The sequence below is a fragment of the Triturus cristatus genome, chromosome 11, assembly GCF_964204655.1.
Source record: "Triturus cristatus chromosome 11, aTriCri1.1, whole genome shotgun sequence".
Lineage (NCBI taxonomy): Eukaryota > Metazoa > Chordata > Amphibia > Caudata > Salamandridae > Triturus > Triturus cristatus.
In genome coordinates this window covers 1,140,887,956-1,140,908,085 of record NC_140594.1, presented here as the reverse complement: position 1 = coordinate 1,140,908,085, position 20,130 = coordinate 1,140,887,956, and the positions used below count along the sequence as shown (strand labels likewise).

General features: G+C 44.7%; 11 non-coding genes across 11 annotated transcripts; all 11 read left to right on the top strand.

Moving 5' to 3' along the window:
- Positions 1 to 661: 661 nt before the first annotated feature.
- Positions 662 to 733, top strand: TRNAG-CCC (transfer RNA glycine (anticodon CCC)). Its single transcript has one exon. It is a non-coding gene; the product is annotated as a tRNA-Gly (tRNA).
- Positions 734 to 2,260: 1,527 nt separating this feature from the next.
- On the top strand, positions 2,261 to 2,332 carry TRNAG-CCC (transfer RNA glycine (anticodon CCC)). The gene has a single exon. It is a non-coding gene; the product is annotated as a tRNA-Gly (tRNA).
- A 1,527-nt stretch (positions 2,333 to 3,859) lies between these two features.
- Positions 3,860 to 3,931, top strand: TRNAG-CCC (transfer RNA glycine (anticodon CCC)). Its single transcript has one exon. It is a non-coding gene; the product is annotated as a tRNA-Gly (tRNA).
- Positions 3,932 to 5,447: 1,516 nt separating this feature from the next.
- On the top strand, positions 5,448 to 5,519 carry TRNAG-CCC (transfer RNA glycine (anticodon CCC)). The gene has a single exon. It is a non-coding gene; the product is annotated as a tRNA-Gly (tRNA).
- A 1,516-nt stretch (positions 5,520 to 7,035) lies between these two features.
- On the top strand, positions 7,036 to 7,107 carry TRNAG-CCC (transfer RNA glycine (anticodon CCC)). Its single transcript has one exon. It is a non-coding gene; the product is annotated as a tRNA-Gly (tRNA).
- Positions 7,108 to 8,633: 1,526 nt separating this feature from the next.
- Positions 8,634 to 8,705, top strand: TRNAG-CCC (transfer RNA glycine (anticodon CCC)). The gene has a single exon. It is a non-coding gene; the product is annotated as a tRNA-Gly (tRNA).
- Positions 8,706 to 10,232: 1,527 nt separating this feature from the next.
- On the top strand, positions 10,233 to 10,304 carry TRNAG-CCC (transfer RNA glycine (anticodon CCC)). Its single transcript has one exon. It is a non-coding gene; the product is annotated as a tRNA-Gly (tRNA).
- A 1,516-nt stretch (positions 10,305 to 11,820) lies between these two features.
- TRNAG-CCC (transfer RNA glycine (anticodon CCC)) lies at positions 11,821 to 11,892 on the top strand. Its single transcript has one exon. It is a non-coding gene; the product is annotated as a tRNA-Gly (tRNA).
- A 1,527-nt stretch (positions 11,893 to 13,419) lies between these two features.
- Positions 13,420 to 13,491, top strand: TRNAG-CCC (transfer RNA glycine (anticodon CCC)). The gene has a single exon. It is a non-coding gene; the product is annotated as a tRNA-Gly (tRNA).
- A 3,111-nt stretch (positions 13,492 to 16,602) lies between these two features.
- Positions 16,603 to 16,674, top strand: TRNAG-CCC (transfer RNA glycine (anticodon CCC)). Its single transcript has one exon. It is a non-coding gene; the product is annotated as a tRNA-Gly (tRNA).
- Positions 16,675 to 19,790: 3,116 nt separating this feature from the next.
- On the top strand, positions 19,791 to 19,862 carry TRNAG-CCC (transfer RNA glycine (anticodon CCC)). The gene has a single exon. It is a non-coding gene; the product is annotated as a tRNA-Gly (tRNA).
- Positions 19,863 to 20,130: the final 268 nt, after the last annotated feature.

Sequence of the window (20,130 nt, the reverse complement as noted above, 5' to 3'; positions counted from 1 at the left end):
AGCTCCTCCTCTGCATAAAGAGAACACTTTTACAAGGGAGCAGAGTGGCACAGCGGAAGCGTGCTGGGCCCATAACCCAGAGGTCGATGGATCGAAACCATCCTCTGCTATAATATTTCTTGTTTTTTCTTCTGAGGACCAATCTGTCATTTCCACGCTACCAGCAAGGAAAAGCGCAGGCTTGTGCTAGCTATGTGAGAAAAGACTTCTCAACTATCTGTCTCTGCTGAAATACAAGAGAGTGATCGCCAAAGGATCAACCCCATACTTTGAAAGTAAAGATACCCAATTATAAGCATAAATGACTGGTGGGACCGTCACACGTTTTTCTGGGCATGCTTTGAATGTCATTCTTGCCTTTTCGTTCTGCTCTTATCATTCTCCTGGGCATTTCATGGAAGGCACTCTCTTTCTCTTCGCTGCTTTGCTTCCAATGCTGCCTAAATATGTTCATTTCCACTATTTGTACTACTGCTTTCCATTTCTTCTCTTCTGCACAGATTTGGCCTTGGTTTCAATTCCCAGTTCCTTACCCTCTACAAGAAACTTTCTACTGCTTTTCATGTTGGTATCTAAACCAAATGCACCATTGAAACTGGTGCAAGATAGTCATTGAACTCGGGGTTGTAATCTTTAGAACCGAGAGCAACCACATCATAGGGCGTTGGTGGTATAGTGGTGAGCATAGCTGCTTCCCAAGCAGTTGACCCGGGTTCGATTCCCGGCCAATGCAGTGCAAATTTTTATATGTTCTCCAAGCAGGATTTGTTTTAATGCAACATGTCACAAAACGGAAATATCATGAACAGATTAATCAGACGTTAAATTAAAAAAAAAATTAAATACTTAGGCAGGCATCTCGATCGCCCCATCTGCTACATTCATTGTCCTATTAGATGCTATTTTCCAAAAAGCAGAGTCACCACTCACATGTGCTGGTAATAAATATGTTGCGGGCGGTAGACAATGAAAGGGCTGAACCCCGACCAGACATTCTAACTCTAGCATCTCTATATTAAAAAGCATTTCTAGGCAATATCTAGCATGTGAATAAAAGTAGGCAAGATCCACCGATGAATCTGGCAAAAGTCCCCAACGATTTTGTGCACACTTGTTCTCTCACCTGAATGCAGCGCCATCTTGTAGCCATCGGATGTAACTGCAGCTCACAAAATGTTATATCAGAGAGCAAGTTGAGAGGACTCCAAGAGGCAGATGTCCATGGAAAGAGCCTCTCACGACAGCAGGAAGGTTGGATATTTCAAGATGGCAACATTTCCTGTCCAATGTCCTCACGTCCCGAACGCTCCCAAACGCTCAAAAGCCTCACACCGGGCAAGCCCTCACCGGGTAGATCTCTGGCTCCCAGTTAAAATCAAATCCTGAGCATGCTAGCGCTAGGATCAAAGAGAGAGGAGAGGGTTAGAGAGCTGCTATCTTGGTAAAGGCCTGAAACTGCTAGTTCCCAAGAGGGTCTGCACTTTCAGTTATGACTAACTGTGAGACGAGAAGATGAAGATTTTCTGCACCCAGCATACATTGCAGCATGCTTAGGCAAATGAGGAGCGAGACCCACCAATCCCTCGCCACTTCGCTGAAAGCTCCTCCTCTGCATAAAGAGAACACTTTTACAAGGGAGCAGAGTGGCGCAGCGGAAGCGTGCTGGGCCCATAACCCAGAGGTCGATGGATCGAAACCATCCTCTGCTATAATATTTCTTGTTTTTTCTTCTGAGGACCAATCTGTCATTTCCACACTACCAGCAAGGAAAAGCGCAGGCTTGTGCTAGCTATGTGAGAAAAGACTTCTCAACTATCTGTCTCTGCTGAAATACAAGAGAGTGATCGCCAAAGGATCAACCCCATACTTTGAAAGTAAAGATACCCAATTATAAGCATAAATGACTGGTGGGACCGTCACACGTTTTTCTGGGCATGCTTTGAATGTCATTCTTGCCTTTTCGTTCTGCTCTTATCATTCTCCTGGGCATTTCATGGAAGGCACTCTCTTTCTCTTCGCTGCTTTGCTTCCAAAGCTGCCTAAATATGTTCATTTCCACTATTTGTACTACTGCTTTCCATTTCTTCTCGTCTGCACAGATTTGGCCTTGGTTTCAATCCCCAGTTCCTTACCCTCTACAAGAAACTTTCTACTGCTTTTCATGTTGGTATCTAAACCAAATGCACCATTGAAACTGGTGCAAGATAGTCATTGAACTCGGGGTTGTAATCTTTAGAACCGAGAGCACCCACATCATAGGGCGTTGGTGGTATAGTGGTGAGCATAGCTGCTTCCCAAGCAGTTGACCCGGGTTCGATTCCCGGCCAATGCAGTGCAAATTTTTATATGTTCTCCAAGCAGGATTTGTTTTAATGCAACATGTCACAAAACGGAAATATCATGAACAGATTAATCAGACGTTAAATAAAAAAAAAAATGAAATACTTAGGCAGGCATTTCGATCGCCCCATCTGCTACATTCATTGTCCTATTAGATGCTATTTTCCAAAAAGCAGAGTCACCACTCACATGTGCTGGTAATAAATATGTTGCGGGCGGTAGACAATGAAAGGGCTGAACCCCGACCAGACATTCTAACTCTAGCATCTCTATATTAAAAAGCATTTCTAGGCAATATCTAGCATGTGAATAAAAGTAGGCAAGATCCACCGATGAATCTGGCAAAAGTCCCCAACGATTTTGTGCACACTTGTTCTCTCACCTGAATGCAGCGCCACCTTGTAGCCATCGGATGTAACTGCAGCTCACAAAATGTTATATCAGAGAGCAAGTTGAGAGGACTCCAAGAGGCAGATGTCCATGGAAAGAGCCTCTCACGACAGCAGGAAGGTTGGATATTTCAAGATGGCAACATTTCCTGTCCAATGTCCTCACGTCCCGAACGCTCCCAAACGCTCAAAAGCCTCACACCGGGCAAGCCCTCACCGGGTAGATCTCTGGCTCCCAGTTAAAATCAAATCCTGAGCATGCTAGCGCTAGGATCAAAGAGAGAGGAGAGGGTTAGAGAGCTGCTATCTTGGTAAAGGCCTGAAACTGCTAGTTCCCAAGAGGGTCTGCACTTTCAGTTATGACTAACTGTGAGACGAGAAGATGAAGATTTTCTGCACCCAGCATACATTGCAGCATGCTTAGGCAAATGAGGAGCGAGATCCACCAATCCCTCGCCACTTCGCTGAAAGCTCCTCCTCTGCATAAAGAGAACACTTTTACAAGGGAGCAGAGTGGCACAGCGGAAGCGTGCTGGGCCCATAACCCAGAGGTCGATGGATCGAAACCATCCTCTGCTATAATATTTCTTGTTTTTTCTTCTGAGGACCAATCTGTCATTTCCACGCTACCAGCAAGGAAAAGCGCAGGCTTGTGCTAGCTATGTGAGAAAAGACTTCTCAACTATCTGTCTCTGCTGAAATACAAGAGAGTGATCGCCAAAGGATCAACCCCATACTTTGAAAGTAAAGATACCCAATTATAAGCATAAATGACTGGTGGGACCGTCACACGTTTTTCTGGGCATGCTTTGAATGTCATTCTTGCCTTTTCGTTCTGCTCTTATCATTCTCCTGGGCATTTCATGGAAGGCACTCTCTTTCTCTTCGCTGCTTTGCTTCCAATGCTGCCTAAATATGTTCATTTCCACTATTTGTACTACTGCTTTCCATTTCTTCTCTTCTGCACAGATTTGGCCTTGGTTTCAATTCCCAGTTCCTTACCCTCTACAAGAAACTTTCTACTGCTTTTCATGTTGGTATCTAAACCAAATGCACCATTGAAACTGGTGCAAGATAGTCATTGAACTCGGGGTTGTAATCTTTAGAACCGAGAGCAACCACATCATAGGGCGTTGGTGGTATAGTGGTGAGCATAGCTGCTTCCCAAGCAGTTGACCCGGGTTCGATTCCCGGCCAATGCAGTGCAAATTTTTATATGTTCTCCAAGCAGGATTTGTTTTAATGCAACATGTCACAAAACGGAAATATCATGAACAGATTAATCAGACGTTAAATTAAAAAAAAAATGAAATACTTAGGCAGGCATCTCGATCGCCCCATCTGCTACATTCATTGTCCTATTAGATGCTATTTTCCAAAAAGCAGAGTCACCACTCACATGTGCTGGTAATAAATATGTTGCGGGCGGTAGACAATGAAAGGGCTGAACCCCGACCAGACATTCTAACTCTAGCATCTCTATATTAAAAAGCATTTCTAGGCAATATCTAGCATGTGAATAAAAGTAGGCAAGATCCACCGATGAATCTGGCAAAAGTCCCCAACGATTTTGTGCACACTTGTTCTCTCACCTGAATGCAGCGCCACCTTGTAGCCATCGGATGTAACTGCAGCTCACAAAATGTTATATCAGAGAGCAAGTTGAGAGGACTCCAAGAGGCAGATGTCCATGGAAAGAGCCTCTCACGACAGCAGGAAGGTTGGATATTTCAAGATGGCAACATTTCCTGTCCAACGTCCTCACGTCCCGAACGCTCCCAAACGCTCAAAAGCCTCGCCCTCACCGGGTAGATCTCTGGCTCCCAGTTAAAATCAAATCCTGAGCATGCTAGCGCTACGATCAAAGAGAGAGGAGAGGGTTAGAGAGCTGCTATCTTGGTAAAGGCCTGAAACTGCTAGTTCCCAAGAGGGTCTGCACTTTCAGTTATGACTGACTGTGAGACGAGAAGATGAAGATTTTCTGCACCCAGCATACATTGCAGCATGCTTAGGCAAATGAGGAGCGAGACCCACCAATCCCTCGCCACTTCGCTGAAAGCTCCTCCTCTGCATAAAGAGAACGCTTTTACAAGGGAGCAGAGTGGCGCAGCGGAAGCGTGCTGGGCCCATAACCCAGAGGTCGATGGATTGAAACCATCATCTGCTATAATATTTCTTGTTTTTTCTTCTGAGAACCAATCTGTCATTTCCACGCTACCAGCAAGGAAAAGCGCAGGCTTGTGCTAGCTATGTGAGAAAAGACTTCTCAACTATCTGTCTCTGCTGAAACACAACAGAGTGATCGCCAAAGGATCAACCCCATACTTTGAAAGTAAAGATACCCAATTATAAGCATAAATGACTGGTGGGACCGTCACACGTTTTTCTGGGCATGCTTTGAATGTCATTCTTGCCTTTTCGTTCTGCTCTTATCATTCTCCTGGGCATTTCATGGAAGGCACTCTCTTTCTCTTCGCTGCTTTGCTTCCAATGCTGCCTAAATATGTTCATTTCCACTATTTGTACTACTGCTTTCCATTTCTTCTCTTCTGCACAGATTTGGCCTTGGTTTCAATTCCCAGTTCCTTACCCTCTACAAGAAACTTTCTACTGCTTTTCATGTTGGTATCTAAACCAAATGCACCATTGAAACTGGTGCAAGATAGTCATTGAACTCGGGGTTGTAATCTTTAGAACCGAGAGCAACCACATCATAGGGCGTTGGTGGTATAGTGGTGAGCATAGCTGCTTCCCAAGCAGTTGACCCGGGTTCGATTCCCGGCCAATGCAGTGCAAATTTTTATATGTTCTCCAAGCAGGATTTGTTTTAATGCAACATGTCACAAAACGGAAATATCATGAACAGATTAATCAGACGTTAAATTAAAAAAAAAATGAAATACTTAGGCAGGCATCTCGATCGCCCCATCTGCTACATTCATTGTCCTATTAGATGCTATTTTCCAAAAAGCAGAGTCACCACTCACATGTGCTGGTAATAAATATGTTGCGGGCGGTAGACAATGAAAGGGCTGAACCCCGACCAGACATTCTAACTCTAGCATCTCTATATTAAAAAGCATTTCTAGGCAATATCTAGCATGTGAATAAAAGTAGGCAAGATCCACCGATGAATCTGGCAAAAGTCCCCAACGATTTTGTGCACACTTGTTCTCTCACCTGAATGCAGCGCCACCTTGTAGCCATCGGATGTAACTGCAGCTCACAAAATGTTATATCAGAGAGCAAGTTGAGAGGACTCCAAGAGGCAGATGTCCATGGAAAGAGCCTCTCACGACAGCAGGAAGGTTGGATATTTCAAGATGGCAACATTTCCTGTCCAACGTCCTCACGTCCCGAACGCTCCCAAACGCTCAAAAGCCTCGCCCTCACCGGGTAGATCTCTGGCTCCCAGTTAAAATCAAATCCTGAGCATGCTAGCGCTACGATCAAAGAGAGAGGAGAGGGTTAGAGAGCTGCTATCTTGGTAAAGGCCTGAAACTGCTAGTTCCCAAGAGGGTCTGCACTTTCAGTTATGACTGACTGTGAGACGAGAAGATGAAGATTTTCTGCACCCAGCATACATTGCAGCATGCTTAGGCAAATGAGGAGCGAGACCCACCAATCCCTCGCCACTTCGCTGAAAGCTCCTCCTCTGCATAAAGAGAACGCTTTTACAAGGGAGCAGAGTGGCGCAGCGGAAGCGTGCTGGGCCCATAACCCAGAGGTCGATGGATTGAAACCATCATCTGCTATAATATTTCTTGTTTTTTCTTCTGAGAACCAATCTGTCATTTCCACGCTACCAGCAAGGAAAAGCGCAGGCTTGTGCTAGCTATGTGAGAAAAGACTTCTCAACTATCTGTCTCTGCTGAAACACAACAGAGTGATCGCCAAAGGATCAACCCCATACTTTGAAAGTAAAGATACCCAATTATAAGCATAAATGACTGGTGGGACCGTCACACGTTTTTCTGGGCATGCTTTGAATGTCATTCTTGCCTTTTCGTTCTGCTCTTATCATTCTCCTGGGCATTTCATGGAAGGCACTCTCTTTCTCTTCGCTGCTTTGCTTCCAATGCTGCCTAAATATGTTCATTTCCACTATTTGTACTACTGCTTTCCATTTCTTCTCGTCTGCACAGATTTGGCCTTGGTTTCAATCCCCAGTTCCTTACCCTCTACAAGAAACTTTCTACTGCTTTTCATGTTGGTATCTAAACCAAATGCACCATTGAAACTGGTGCAAGATAGTCATTGAACTCGGGGTTGTAATCTTTAGAACCGAGAGCACCCACATCATAGGGCGTTGGTGGTATAGTGGTGAGCATAGCTGCTTCCCAAGCAGTTGACCCGGGTTCGATTCCCGGCCAATGCAGTGCAAATTTTTATATGTTCTCCAAGCAGGATTTGTTTTAATGCAACATGTCACAAAACGGAAATATCATGAACAGATTAATCAGACGTTAAATAAAAAAAAAATGAAATACTTAGGCAGGCATTTCGATCGCCCCATCTGCTACATTCATTGTCCTATTAGATGCTATTTTCCAAAAAGCAGAGTCACCACTCACATGTGCTGGTAATAAATATGTTGCGGGCGGTAGACAATGAAAGGGCTGAACCCCGACCAGACATTCTAACTCTAGCATCTCTATATTAAAAAGCATTTCTAGGCAATATCTAGCATGTGAATAAAAGTAGGCAAGATCCACCGATGAATCTGGCAAAAGTCCCCAACGATTTTGTGCACACTTGTTCTCTCACCTGAATGCAGCGCCACCTTGTAGCCATCGGATGTAACTGCAGCTCACAAAATGTTATATCAGAGAGCAAGTTGAGAGGACTCCAAGAGGCAGATGTCCATGGAAAGAGCCTCTCACGACAGCAGGAAGGTTGGATATTTCAAGATGGCAACATTTCCTGTCCAATGTCCTCACGTCCCGAACGCTCCCAAACGCTCAAAAGCCTCACACCGGGCAAGCCCTCACCGGGTAGATCTCTGGCTCCCAGTTAAAATCAAATCCTGAGCATGCTAGCGCTAGGATCAAAGAGAGAGGAGAGGGTTAGAGAGCTGCTATCTTGGTAAAGGCCTGAAACTGCTAGTTCCCAAGAGGGTCTGCACTTTCAGTTATGACTGACTGTGAGACGAGAAGATGAAGATTTTCTGCACCCAGCATACATTGCAGCATGCTTAGGCAAATGAGGAGCGAGACCCACCAATCCCTCGCCACTTCGCTGAAAGCTCCTCCTCTGCATAAAGAGAACACTTTTACAAGGGAGCAGAGTGGCGCAGCGGAAGCGTGCTGGGCCCATAACCCAGAGGTCGATGGATCGAAACCATCCTCTGCTATAATATTTCTTTTTTTTTCTTCTGAGAACCAATCTGTCATTTCCACGCTACCAGCAAGGAAAAGCGCAGGCTTGTGCTAGCTATGTGAGAAAAGATTTCTCAACTATCTGTCTCTGCTGAAACACAACAGAGTGATCGCCAAAGGATCAACCCCATACTTTGAAAGTAAAGATACCCAATTATAAGCATAAATGACTGGTTGCACCGTCACACGTTTTTCTGGGCATGCTTTGAATGTCATTCTTGCCTTTTCGTTCTGCTCTTATCATTCTCCTGGGCATTTCATGGAAGGCACTCTCTTTCTCTTCGCTGCTTTGCTTCCAATGCTGCCTAAATATGTTCATTTCCACTATTTGTACTACTGCTTTCCATTTCTTCTCTTCTGCACAGATTTGGCCTTGGTTTCAATCCCCAGTTCCTTACCCTCTACAAGAAACGTTCTACTGCTTTTCATGTTGGTATCTAAACCAAATGCACCATTGAAACTGGTGCAAGATAGTCATTGAACTCGGGGTTGTAATCTTTAGAACCGAGAGCACCCACATCATAGGGCGTTGGTGGTATAGTGGTGAGCATAGCTGCTTCCCAAGCAGTTGACCCGGGTTCGATTCCCGGCCAATGCAGTGCAAATTTTTATATGTTCTCCAAGCAGGATTTGTTTTAATGCAACATGTCACAAAACGGAAATATCATGAACAGATTAATCAGACGTTAAATAAAAAAAAAAATGAAATACTCAGGCAGGCATCTCGATCGCCCCATCTGCGACATTCATTGTCCTATTAGATGCTATTTTCCAAAAAGCAGAGTCACCACTCACATGTGCTGGTAATAAATATGTTGCGGGCGGTAGACAATGAAAGGGCTGAACCCCGACCAGACATTCTAACTCTAGCATCTCTATATTAAAAAGCATTTCTAGGCAATATCTAGCATGTGAATAAAAGTAGGCAAGATCCACCGATGAATCTGGCAAAAGTCCCCAACGATTTTGTGCACACTTGTTCTCTCACCTGAATGCAGCGCCACCTTGTAGCCATCGGATGTAACTGCAGCTCACAAAATGTTATATCAGAGAGCAAGTTGAGAGGACTCCAAGAGGCAGATGTCCATGGAAAGAGCCTCTCACGACAGCAGGAAGGTTGGATATTTCAAGATGGCAACATTTCCTGTCCAATGTCCTCACGTCCCGAACGCTCCCAAACGCTCAAAAGCCTCACACCGGGCAAGCCCTCACCGGGTAGATCTCTGGCTCCCAGTTAAAATCAAATCCTGAGCATGCTAGCGCTAGGATCAAAGAGAGAGGAGAGGGTTAGAGAGCTGCTATCTTGGTAAAGGCCTGAAACTGCTAGTTCCCAAGAGGGTCTGCACTTTCAGTTATGACTGACTGTGAGACGAGAAGATGAAGATTTTCTGCACCCAGCATACATTGCAGCATGCTTAGGCAAATGAGGAGCGAGACCCACCAATCCCTCGCCACTTCGCTGAAAGCTCCTCCTCTGCATAAAGAGAACACTTTTACAAGGGAGCAGAGTGGCGCAGCGGAAGCGTGCTGGGCCCATAACCCAGAGGTCGATGGATCGAAACCATCCTCTGCTATAATATTTCTTGTTTTTTCTTCTGAGAACCAATCTGTCATTTCCACGCTACCAGCAAGGAAAAGCGCAGGCTTGTGCTAGCTATGTGAGAAAAGACTTCTCAACTATCTGTCTCTGCTGAAATACAAGAGAGTGATCGCCAAAGGATCAACCCCATACTTTGAAAGTAAAGATACCCAATTATAAGCATAAATGACTGGTGGGACCGTCACACGTTTTTCTGGGCATGCTTTGAATGTCATTCTTGCCTTTTCGTTCTGCTCTTATCATTCTCCTGGGCATTTCATGGAAGGCACTCTCTTTCTCTTCGCTGCTTTGCTTCCAATGCTGCCTAAATATGTTCATTTCCACTATTTGTACTACTGCTTTCCATTTCTTCTCTTCTGCACAGATTTGGCCTTGGTTTCAATCCCCAGTTCCTTACCCTCTACAAGAAACTTTCTACTGCTTTTCATGTTGGTATCTAAACCAAATGCACCATTGAAACTGGTGCAAGATAGTCATTGAACTCGGGGTTGTAATCTTTAGAACCGAGAGCAACCACATCATAGGGCGTTGGTGGTATAGTGGTGAGCATAGCTGCTTCCCAAGCAGTTGACCCGGGTTCGATTCCCGGCCAATGCAGTGCAAATTTTTATATGTTCTCCAAGCAGGATTTGTTTTAATGCAACATGTCACAAAACGGAAATATCATGAACAGATTAATCAGACGTTAAATTAAAAAAAAAATGAAATACTTAGGCAGGCATCTCGATCGCCCCATCTGCTACATTCATTGTCCTATTAGATGCTATTTTCCAAAAAGCAGAGTCACCACTTACATGTGCTGGTAATAAATATGTTGCGGGCGGTAGACAATGAAAGGGCTGAACCCCGACCAGACATTCTAACTCTAGCATCTCTATATTAAAAAGCATTTCTAGGCAATATCTAGCATGTGAATAAAAGTAGGCAAGATCCACCAATGAATCTGGCAAAAGTCCCCAACGATTTTGTGCACACTTGTTCTCTCACCTGAATGCAGCGCCACCTTGTAGCCATCGGATGTAACTGCAGCTCACAAAATGTTATATCAGAGAGCAATTTGAGAGGACTCCAAGAGGCAGATGTCCATGGAAAGAGCCTCTCATGACAGCAGGAAGGTTGGATATTTCAAGATGGCAACATTTCCTCTCCAACGTCCTCACGTCCCGAACGCTCCCAAACGCTCAAAAGCCTCGCCCTCACCGGGTAGATCTCTGGCTCCCAGTTAAAATCAAATCCTGAGCATGCTAGCGCTAGGATCAAAGAGAGAGGAGAGGGTTAGAGAGCTGCTATCTTGGTAAAGGCCTGAAACTGCTAGTTCCCAAGAGGGTCTGCACTTTCAGTTATGACTGACTGTGAGACGAGAAGATGAAGATTTTCTGCACCCAGCATACATTGCAGCATGCTTAGGCAAATGAGGAGCGAGACCCACCAATCCCTCGCCACTTCGCTGAAAGCTCCTCCTCTGCATAAAGAGAACACTTTTACAAGGGAGCACAGTGGCACAGCGGAAGCGTGCTGGGCCCATAACCCAGAGGTCGATGGATCGAAACCATCCTCTGCTATAATATTTCTTGTTTTTTCTTCTGAGGACCAATCTGTCATTTCCACGCTACCAGCAAGGAAAAGCGCAGGCTTGTGCTAGCTATGTGAGAAAAGACTTCTCAACTATCTGTCTCTGCTGAAATACAAGAGAGTGATCGCCAAAGGATCAACCCCATACTTTGAAAGTAAAGATACCCAATTATAAGCATAAATGACTGGTGGGACCGTCACACGTTTTTCTGGGCATGCTTTGAATGTCATTCTTGCCTTTTCGTTCTGCTCTTATCATTCTCCTGGGCATTTCATGGAAGGCACTCTCTTTCTCTTCGCTGCTTTGCTTCCAATGCTGCCTAAATATGTTCATTTCCACTATTTGTACTACTGCTTTCCATTTCTTCTCTTCTACACAGATTTGGCCTTTGTTTCAATTCCCAGTTCCTTACCCTCTACAAGAAACTTTCTACTGCTTTTCATGTTGGTATCTAAACCAAATGCACCATTGAAACTGGTGCAAGATAGTCATTGAACTCGGGGTTGTAATCTTTAGAACCGAGAGCACCCACATCATAGGGCGTTGGTGGTATAGTGGTGAGCATAGCTGCTTCCCAAGCAGTTGACCCGGGTTCGATTCCCGGCCAATGCAGTGCAAATTTTTATATGTTCTCCAAGCAGGATTTGTTTTAATGCAACATGTCACAAAACGGAAATATCATGAACAGATTAATCAGACGTTAAATTAAAAAAAAAATGAAATACTTAGGCAGGCATCTCGATCGCCCCATCTGCGACATTCATTGTCCTATTAGATGCTATTTTCCAAAAAGCAGAGTCACCACTCACATGTGCTGGTAATAAATATGTTGCGGGCGGTAGACAATGAAAGGGCTGAACCCCGACCAGACATTCTAACTCTAGCATCTCTATATTAAAAAGCATTTCTAGGCAATATCTAGCATGTGAATAAAAGTAGGCAAGATCCACCGATGAATCTGGCAAAAGTCCCCAACGATTTTGTGCACACTTGTTCTCTCACCTGAATGCAGCGCCACCTTGTAGCCATCGGATGTAACTGCAGCTCACAAAATGTTATATCAGAGAGCAAGTTGAGAGGACTCCAAGAGGCAGATGTCCATGGAAAGAGCCTCTCACGACAGCAGGAAGGTTGGATATTTCAAGATGGCAACATTTCCTGTCCAATGTCCTCACGTCCCGAACGCTCCCAAACGCTCAAAAGCCTCACACCGGGCAAGCCCTCACCGGGTAGATCTCTGGCTCCCAGTTAAAATCAAATCCTGAGCATGCTAGCGCTAGGATCAAAGAGAGAGGAGAGGGTTAGAGAGCTGCTATCTTGGTAAAGGCCTGAAACTGCTAGTTCCCAAGAGGGTCTGCACTTTCAGTTATGACTGACTGTGAGACGAGAAGATGAAGATTTTCTGCACCCAGCATACATTGCAGCATGCTTAGGCAAATGAGGAGCGAGACCCACCAATCCCTCGCCACTTCGCTGAAAGCTCCTCCTCTGCATAAAGAGAACACTTTTACAAGGGAGCAGAGTGGCGCAGCGGAAGCGTGCTGGGCCCATAACCCAGAGGTCGATGGATCAAAACCATCCTCTGCTATAATATTTCTTGTTTTTTCTTCTGAGAACCAATCTGTCATTTCCACGCTACCAGCAAGGAAAAGCGCAGGCTTGTGCTAGCTATGTGAGAAAAGACTTCTCAACTATCTGTCTCTGCTGAAATACAAGAGAGTGATCGCCAAAGGATCAACCCCATACTTTGAAAGTAAAGATACCCAATTATAAGCATAAATGACTGGTGGGACCGTCACACGTTTTTCTGGGCATGCTTTGAATGTCATTCTTGCCTTTTCGTTCTGCTCTTATCATTCTCCTGGGCATTTCATGGAAGGCACTCTCTTTCTCTTCGCTGCTTTGCTTCCAATGCTGCCTAAATATGTTCATTTCCACTATTTGTACTACTGCTTTCCATTTCTTCTCTTCTGCACAGATTTGGCCTTGGTTTCAATCCCCAGTTCCTTACCCTCTACAAGAAACTTTCTACTGCTTTTCATGTTGGTATCTAAACCAAATGCACCATTGAAACTGGTGCAAGATAGTCATTGAACTCGGGGTTGTAATCTTTAGAACCGAGAGCAACCACATCATAGGGCGTTGGTGGTATAGTGGTGAGCATAGCTGCTTCCCAAGCAGTTGACCCGGGTTCGATTCCCGGCCAATGCAGTGCAAATTTTTATATGTTCTCCAAGCAGGATTTGTTTTAATGCAACATGTCACAAAACGGAAATATCATGAACAGATTAATCAGACGTTAAATTAAAAAAAAAATGAAATACTTAGGCAGGCATCTCGATCGCCCCATCTGCTACATTCATTGTCCTATTAGATGCTATTTTCCAAAAAGCAGAGTCACCACTTACATGTGCTGGTAATAAATATGTTGCGGGCGGTAGACAATGAAAGGGCTGAACCCCGACCAGACATTCTAACTCTAGCATCTCTATATTAAAAAGCATTTCTAGGCAATATCTAGCATGTGAATAAAAGTAGGCAAGATCCACCAATGAATCTGGCAAAAGTCCCCAACGATTTTGTGCACACTTGTTCTCTCACCTGAATGCAGCGCCACCTTGTAGCCATCGGATGTAACTGCAGCTCACAAAATGTTATATCAGAGAGCAATTTGAGAGGACTCCAAGAGGCAGATGTCCATGGAAAGAGCCTCTCATGACAGCAGGAAGGTTGGATATTTCAAGATGGCAACATTTCCTCTCCAACGTCCTCACGTCCTCACGTCCCGAACGCTCCCAAACGCTCAAAAGCCTCGCCCTCACCGGGTAGATCTCTGGCTCCCAGTTAAAATCAAATCCTGAGCATGCTAGCGCTAGGATCAAAGAGAGAGGAGAGGGTTAGAGAGCTGCTATCTTGGTAAAGGCCTGAAACTGCTAGTTCCCAAGAGGGTCTGCACTTTCAGTTATGACTGACTGTGAGACGAGAAGATGAAGATTTTCTGCACCCAGCATACATTGCAGCATGCTTAGGCAAATGAGGAGCGAGACCCACCAATCCCTCGCCACTTCGCTGAAAGCTCCTCCTCTGCATAAAGAGAACACTTTTACAAGGGAGCACAGTGGCATAGCGGAAGCGTGCTGGGCCCATAACCCAGAGGTCGATGGATCGAAACCATCCTCTGCTATAATATTTCTTGTTTTTTCTTCTGAGGACCAATCTGTCATTTCCACGCTACCAGCAAGGAAAAGCGCAGGCTTGTGCTAGCTATGTGAGAAAAGACTTCTCAACTATCTGTCTCTGCTGAAATACAAGAGAGTGATCGCCAAAGGATCAACCCCATACTTTGAAAGTAAAGATACCCAATTATAAGCATAAATGACTGGTGGGACCGTCACACGTTTTTCTGGGCATGCTTTGAATGTCATTCTTGCCTTTTCGTTCTGCTCTTATCATTCTCCTGGGCATTTCATGGAAGGCACTCTCTTTCTCTTCGCTGCTTTGCTTCCAATGCTGCCTAAATATGTTCATTTCCACTATTTGTACTACTGCTTTCCATTTCTTCTCTTCTACACAGATTTGGCCTTTGTTTCAATTCCCAGTTCCTTACCCTCTACAAGAAACTTTCTACTGCTTTTCATGTTGGTATCTAAACCAAATGCACCATTGAAACTGGTGCAAGATAGTCATTGAACTCGGGGTTGTAATCTTTAGAACCGAGAGCACCCACATCATAGGGCGTTGGTGGTATAGTGGTGAGCATAGCTGCTTCCCAAGCAGTTGACCCGGGTTCGATTCCTGGCCAATGCAGTGCAAATTTTTATATGTTCTCCAAGCAGGATTTGTTTTAATGCAACATGTCACAAAACGGAAATATCATGAACAGATTAATCAGACGTTAAATTAAAAAAAAATGAAATACTTAGGCAGGCATCTCGATCGCCCCATCTGCGACATTCATTGTCCTATTAGATGCTATTTTCCAAAAAGCAGAGTCACCACTCACATGTGCTGGTAATAAATATGTTGCGGGCGGTAGACAATGAAAGGGCTGAACCCCGACCAGACATTCTAACTCTAGCATCTCTATATTAAAAAGCATTTCTAGGCAATATCTAGCATGTGAATAAAAGTAGGCAAGATCCACCGATGAATCTGGCAAAAGTCCCCAACGATTTTGTGCACACTTGTTCTCTCACCTGAATGCAGCGCCACCTTGTAGCCATCGGATGTAACTGCAGCTCACAAAATGTTATATCAGAGAGCAAGTTGAGAGGACTCCAAGAGGCAGATGTCCATGGAAAGAGCCTCTCACGACAGCAGGAAGGTTGGATATTTCAAGATGGCAACATTTCCTGTCCAATGTCCTCACGTCCCGAACGCTCCCAAACGCTCAAAAGCCTCGCCCTCACCGGGTAGATCTCTGGCTCCCAGTTAAAATCAAATCCTGAGCATGCTAGCGCTAGGATCAAAGAGAGAGGAGAGGGTTAGAGAGCTGCTATCTTGGTAAAGGCCTGAAACTGCTAGTTCCCAAGAGGGTCTGCACTTTCAGTTATGACTGACTGTGAGACGAGAAGATGAAGATTTTCTGCACCCAGCATACATTGCAGCATGCTTAGGCAAATGAGGAGCGAGACCCACCAATCCCTCGCCACTTCGCTGAAAGCTCCTCCTCTGCATAAAGAGAACACTTTTACAAGGGAGCACAGTGGCGCAGCGGAAGCGTGCTGGGCCCATAACCCAGAGGTCGATGGATCGAAACCATCCTCTGCTATAATATTTCTTGTTTTTTCTTCTGAGGACCAATCTGTCATTTCCACGCTACCAGCAAGGAAAAGCGCAGGCTTGTGCTAGCTATGTGAGAAAAGACTTCTCAACTATCTGTCTCTGCTGAAATACAAGAGAGTGATCGCCAAAGGATCAACCCCATACTTTGAAAGTAAAGATACCCAATTATAAGCATAAATGACTGGTGGGACCGTCACACGTTTTTCTGGGCATGCTTTGAATGTCATTCTTGCCTTTTCGTTCTGCTCTTATCATTCTCCTGGGCATTTCATGGAAGGCACTCTCTTTCTCTTCGCTGCTTTGCTTCCAATGCTGCCTAAATATGTTCATTTCCACTATTTGTACTACTGCTTTCCATTTCTTCTCTTCTACACAGATTTGGCCTTGGTTTCAATTCCCAGTTCCTTACCCTCTACAAGAAACTTTCTACTGCTTTTCATGTTGGTATCTAAACCAAATGCACCATTGAAACTGGTGCAAGATAGTCATTAAACTCGGGGTTGTAATCTTTAGAACCGAGAGCACCCACATCATAGGGCGTTGGTGGTATAGTGGTGAGCATAGCTGCTTCCCAAGCAGTTGACCCGGGTTCGATTCCCGGCCAATGCAGTGCAAATTTTTATATGTTCTCCAAGCAGGATTTGTTTTAATGCAACATGTCACAAAACGGAAATATCATGAACAGATTAATCAGACGTTAAATTAAAAAAAAAATGAAATACTTAGGCAGGCATCTCGATCGCCCCATCTGCTACATTCATTGTCCTATTAGATGCTATTTTCCAAAAAGCAGAGTCACCACTCACATGTGCTGGTAATAAATATGTTGCGGGCGGTAGACAATGAAAGGGCTGAACCCCGACCAGACATTCTAACTCTAGCATCTCTATATTAAAAAGCGTTTCTAGGCAATATCTAGCATGTGAATAAAAGTAGGCAAGATCCACCGATGAATCTGGCAAAAGTCCCCAACGATTTTGTGCACACTTGTTCTCTCACCTGAATGCAGCGCCACCTTGTAGCCATCGGATGTAACTGCAGCTCACAAAATGTTATATCAGAGAGCAAGTTGAGAGGACTCCAAGAGGCAGATGTCCATGGAAAGAGCCTCTCACGACAGCAGGAAGGTTGGATATTTCAAGATGGCAACATTTCCTGTCCAATGTCCTCACGTCCCGAACGCTCAAAAGCCTCACACCGGGCAAGCCCTCACCGGGTAGATCTCTGGCTCCCAGTTAAAATCAAATCCTGAGCATGCTAGCGCTAGGATCAAAGAGAGAGGAGAGGGTTAGAGAGCTGCTATCTTGGTAAAGGCCTGAAACTGCTAGTTCCCAAGAGGGTCTGCACTTTCAGTTATGACTGACTGTGAGACGAGAAGATGAAGATTTTCTGCACCCAGCATACATTGCAGCATGCTTAGGCAAATGAGGAGCGAGACCCACCAATCCCTCGCCACTTCGCTGAAAGCTCCTCCTCTGCATAAAGAGAACACTTTTACAAGGGAGCAGAGTGGCGCACCGGAAGCGTGCTGGGCCCATAACCCAGAGGTCGATGGATCGAAACCATCCTCTGCTATAATATTTCTTGTTTTTTCTTCTGAGAACCAATCTGTCATTTCCACGCTACCAGCAAGGAAAAGCGCAGGCTTGTGCTAGCTATGTGAGAAAAGACTTCTCAACTATCTGTCTCTGCTGAAATACAAGAGAGTGATCGCCAAAGGATCAACCCCATACTTTGAAAGTAAAGATACCCAATTATAAGCATAAATGACTGGTGGGACCATCACACGTTTTTCTGGGCATGCTTTGAATGTCATTCTTGCCTTTTCGTTCTGCTCTTATCATTCTCCTGGGCATTTCATGGAAGGCACTCTCTTTCTCTTCGCTGCTTTGCTTCCAATGCTGCCTAAATATGTTCATTTCCACTATTTGTACTACTGCTTTCCATTTCTTCTCTTCTGCACAGATTTGGCCTTGGTTTCAATCCCCAGTTCCTTACCCTCTACAAGAAACTTTCTACTGCTTTTCATGTTGGTATCTAAACCAAATGCACCATTGAAACTGGTGCAAGATAGTCATTGAACTCGGGGTTGTAATCTTTAGAACCGAGAGCAACCACATCATAGGGCGTTGGTGGTATAGTGGTGAGCATAGCTGCTTCCCAAACAGTTGACCCGGGTTCGATTCCCGGCCAATGCAGTGCAAATTTTTATATGTTCTCCAAGCAGGATTTGTTTTAATGCAACATGTCACAAAACGGAAATATCATGAACAGATTAATCAGACGTTAAATTTAAAAAAAAATGAAATACTTAGGCAGGCATCTCGATCGCCCCATCTGCTACATTCATTGTCCTATTAGATGCTATTTTCCAAAAAGCAGAGTCACCACTCACATGTGCTGGTAATAAATATGTTGCGGGCGGTAGACAATGAAAGGGCTGAACCCCGACTAGACATTCTAACTGTAGCATCTCTATATTAAAAAGCATTTCTAGGCAATATCTAGCATGTGAATAAAAGTAGGCAAGATCCACCGATGAATCTGGCAAAAGTCCCCAACGATTTTGTGCACACTTGTTCTCTCACCTGAATGCAGCGCCACCTTGTAGCCATCGGATGTAACTGCAGCTCACAAAATGTTATATCAGAGAGCAAGTTGAGAGGACTCCAAGAGGCAGATGTCCATGGAAAGAGCCTCTCACGACAGCAGGAAGGTTGGATATTTCAAGATGGCAACATTTCCTGTCCAATGTCCTCACGTCCCGAACGCTCCCAAACGCTCAAAAGCCTCACACCGGGCAAGCCCTCACCGGGTAGATCTCTGGCTCCCAGTTAAAATCAAATCCTGAGCATGCTAGCGCTAGGATCAAAGAGAGAGGAGAGGGTTAGAGAGCTGCTATCTTGGTAAAGGCCTGAAACTGCTAGTTCCCAAGAGGGTCTGCACTTTCAGTTATGACTGACTGTGAGACGAGAAGATGAAGATTTTCTGCACCCAGCATACATTGCAGCATGCTTAGGCAAATGAGGAGCGAGACCCACCAATCCCTCGCCACTTCGCTGAAAGCTCCTCCTCTGCATAAAGAGAACACTTTTACAAGGGAGCAGAGTGGCGCACCGGAAGCGTGCTGGGCCCATAACCCAGAGGTCGATGGATCGAAACCATCCTCTGCTATAATATTTCTTGTTTTTTCTTCTGAGAACCAATCTGTCATTTCCACGCTACCAGCAAGGAAAAGCGCAGGCTTGTGCTAGCTATGTGAGAAAAGACTTCTCAACTATCTGTCTCTGCTGAAATACAAGAGAGTGATCGCCAAAGGATCAACCCCATACTTTGAAAGTAAAGATACCCAATTATAAGCATAAATGACTGGTGGGACCATCACACGTTTTTCTGGGCATGCTTTGAATGTCATTCTTGCCTTTTCGTTCTGCTCTTATCATTCTCCTGGGCATTTCATGGAAGGCACTCTCTTTCTCTTCGCTGCTTTGCTTCCAATGCTGCCTAAATATGTTCATTTCCACTATTTGTACTACTGCTTTCCATTTCTTCTCTTCTGCACAGATTTGGCCTTGGTTTCAATCCCCAGTTCCTTACCCTCTACAAGAAACTTTCTACTGCTTTTCATGTTGGTATCTAAACCAAATGCACCATTGAAACTGGTGCAAGATAGTCATTGAACTCGGGGTTGTAATCTTTAGAACCGAGAGCAACCACATCATAGGGCATTGGTGGTATAGTGGTGAGCATAGCTGCTTCCCAAGCAGTTGACCCGGGTTCGATTCCCGGCCAATGCAGTGCAAATTTTTATATGTTCTCCAAGCAGGATTTGTTTTAATGCAACATGTCACAAAACGGAAATATCATGAACAGATTAATCAGACGTTAAATTAAAAAAAAAATGAAATACTTAGGCAGGCATCTCGATCGCCCCATCTGCTACATTCATTGTCCTATTAGATGCTATTTTCCAAAAAGCAGAGTCACCACTCACATGTGCTGGTAATAAATATGTTGCGGGCGGTAGACAATGAAAGGGCTGAACCCCGACTAGACATTCTAACT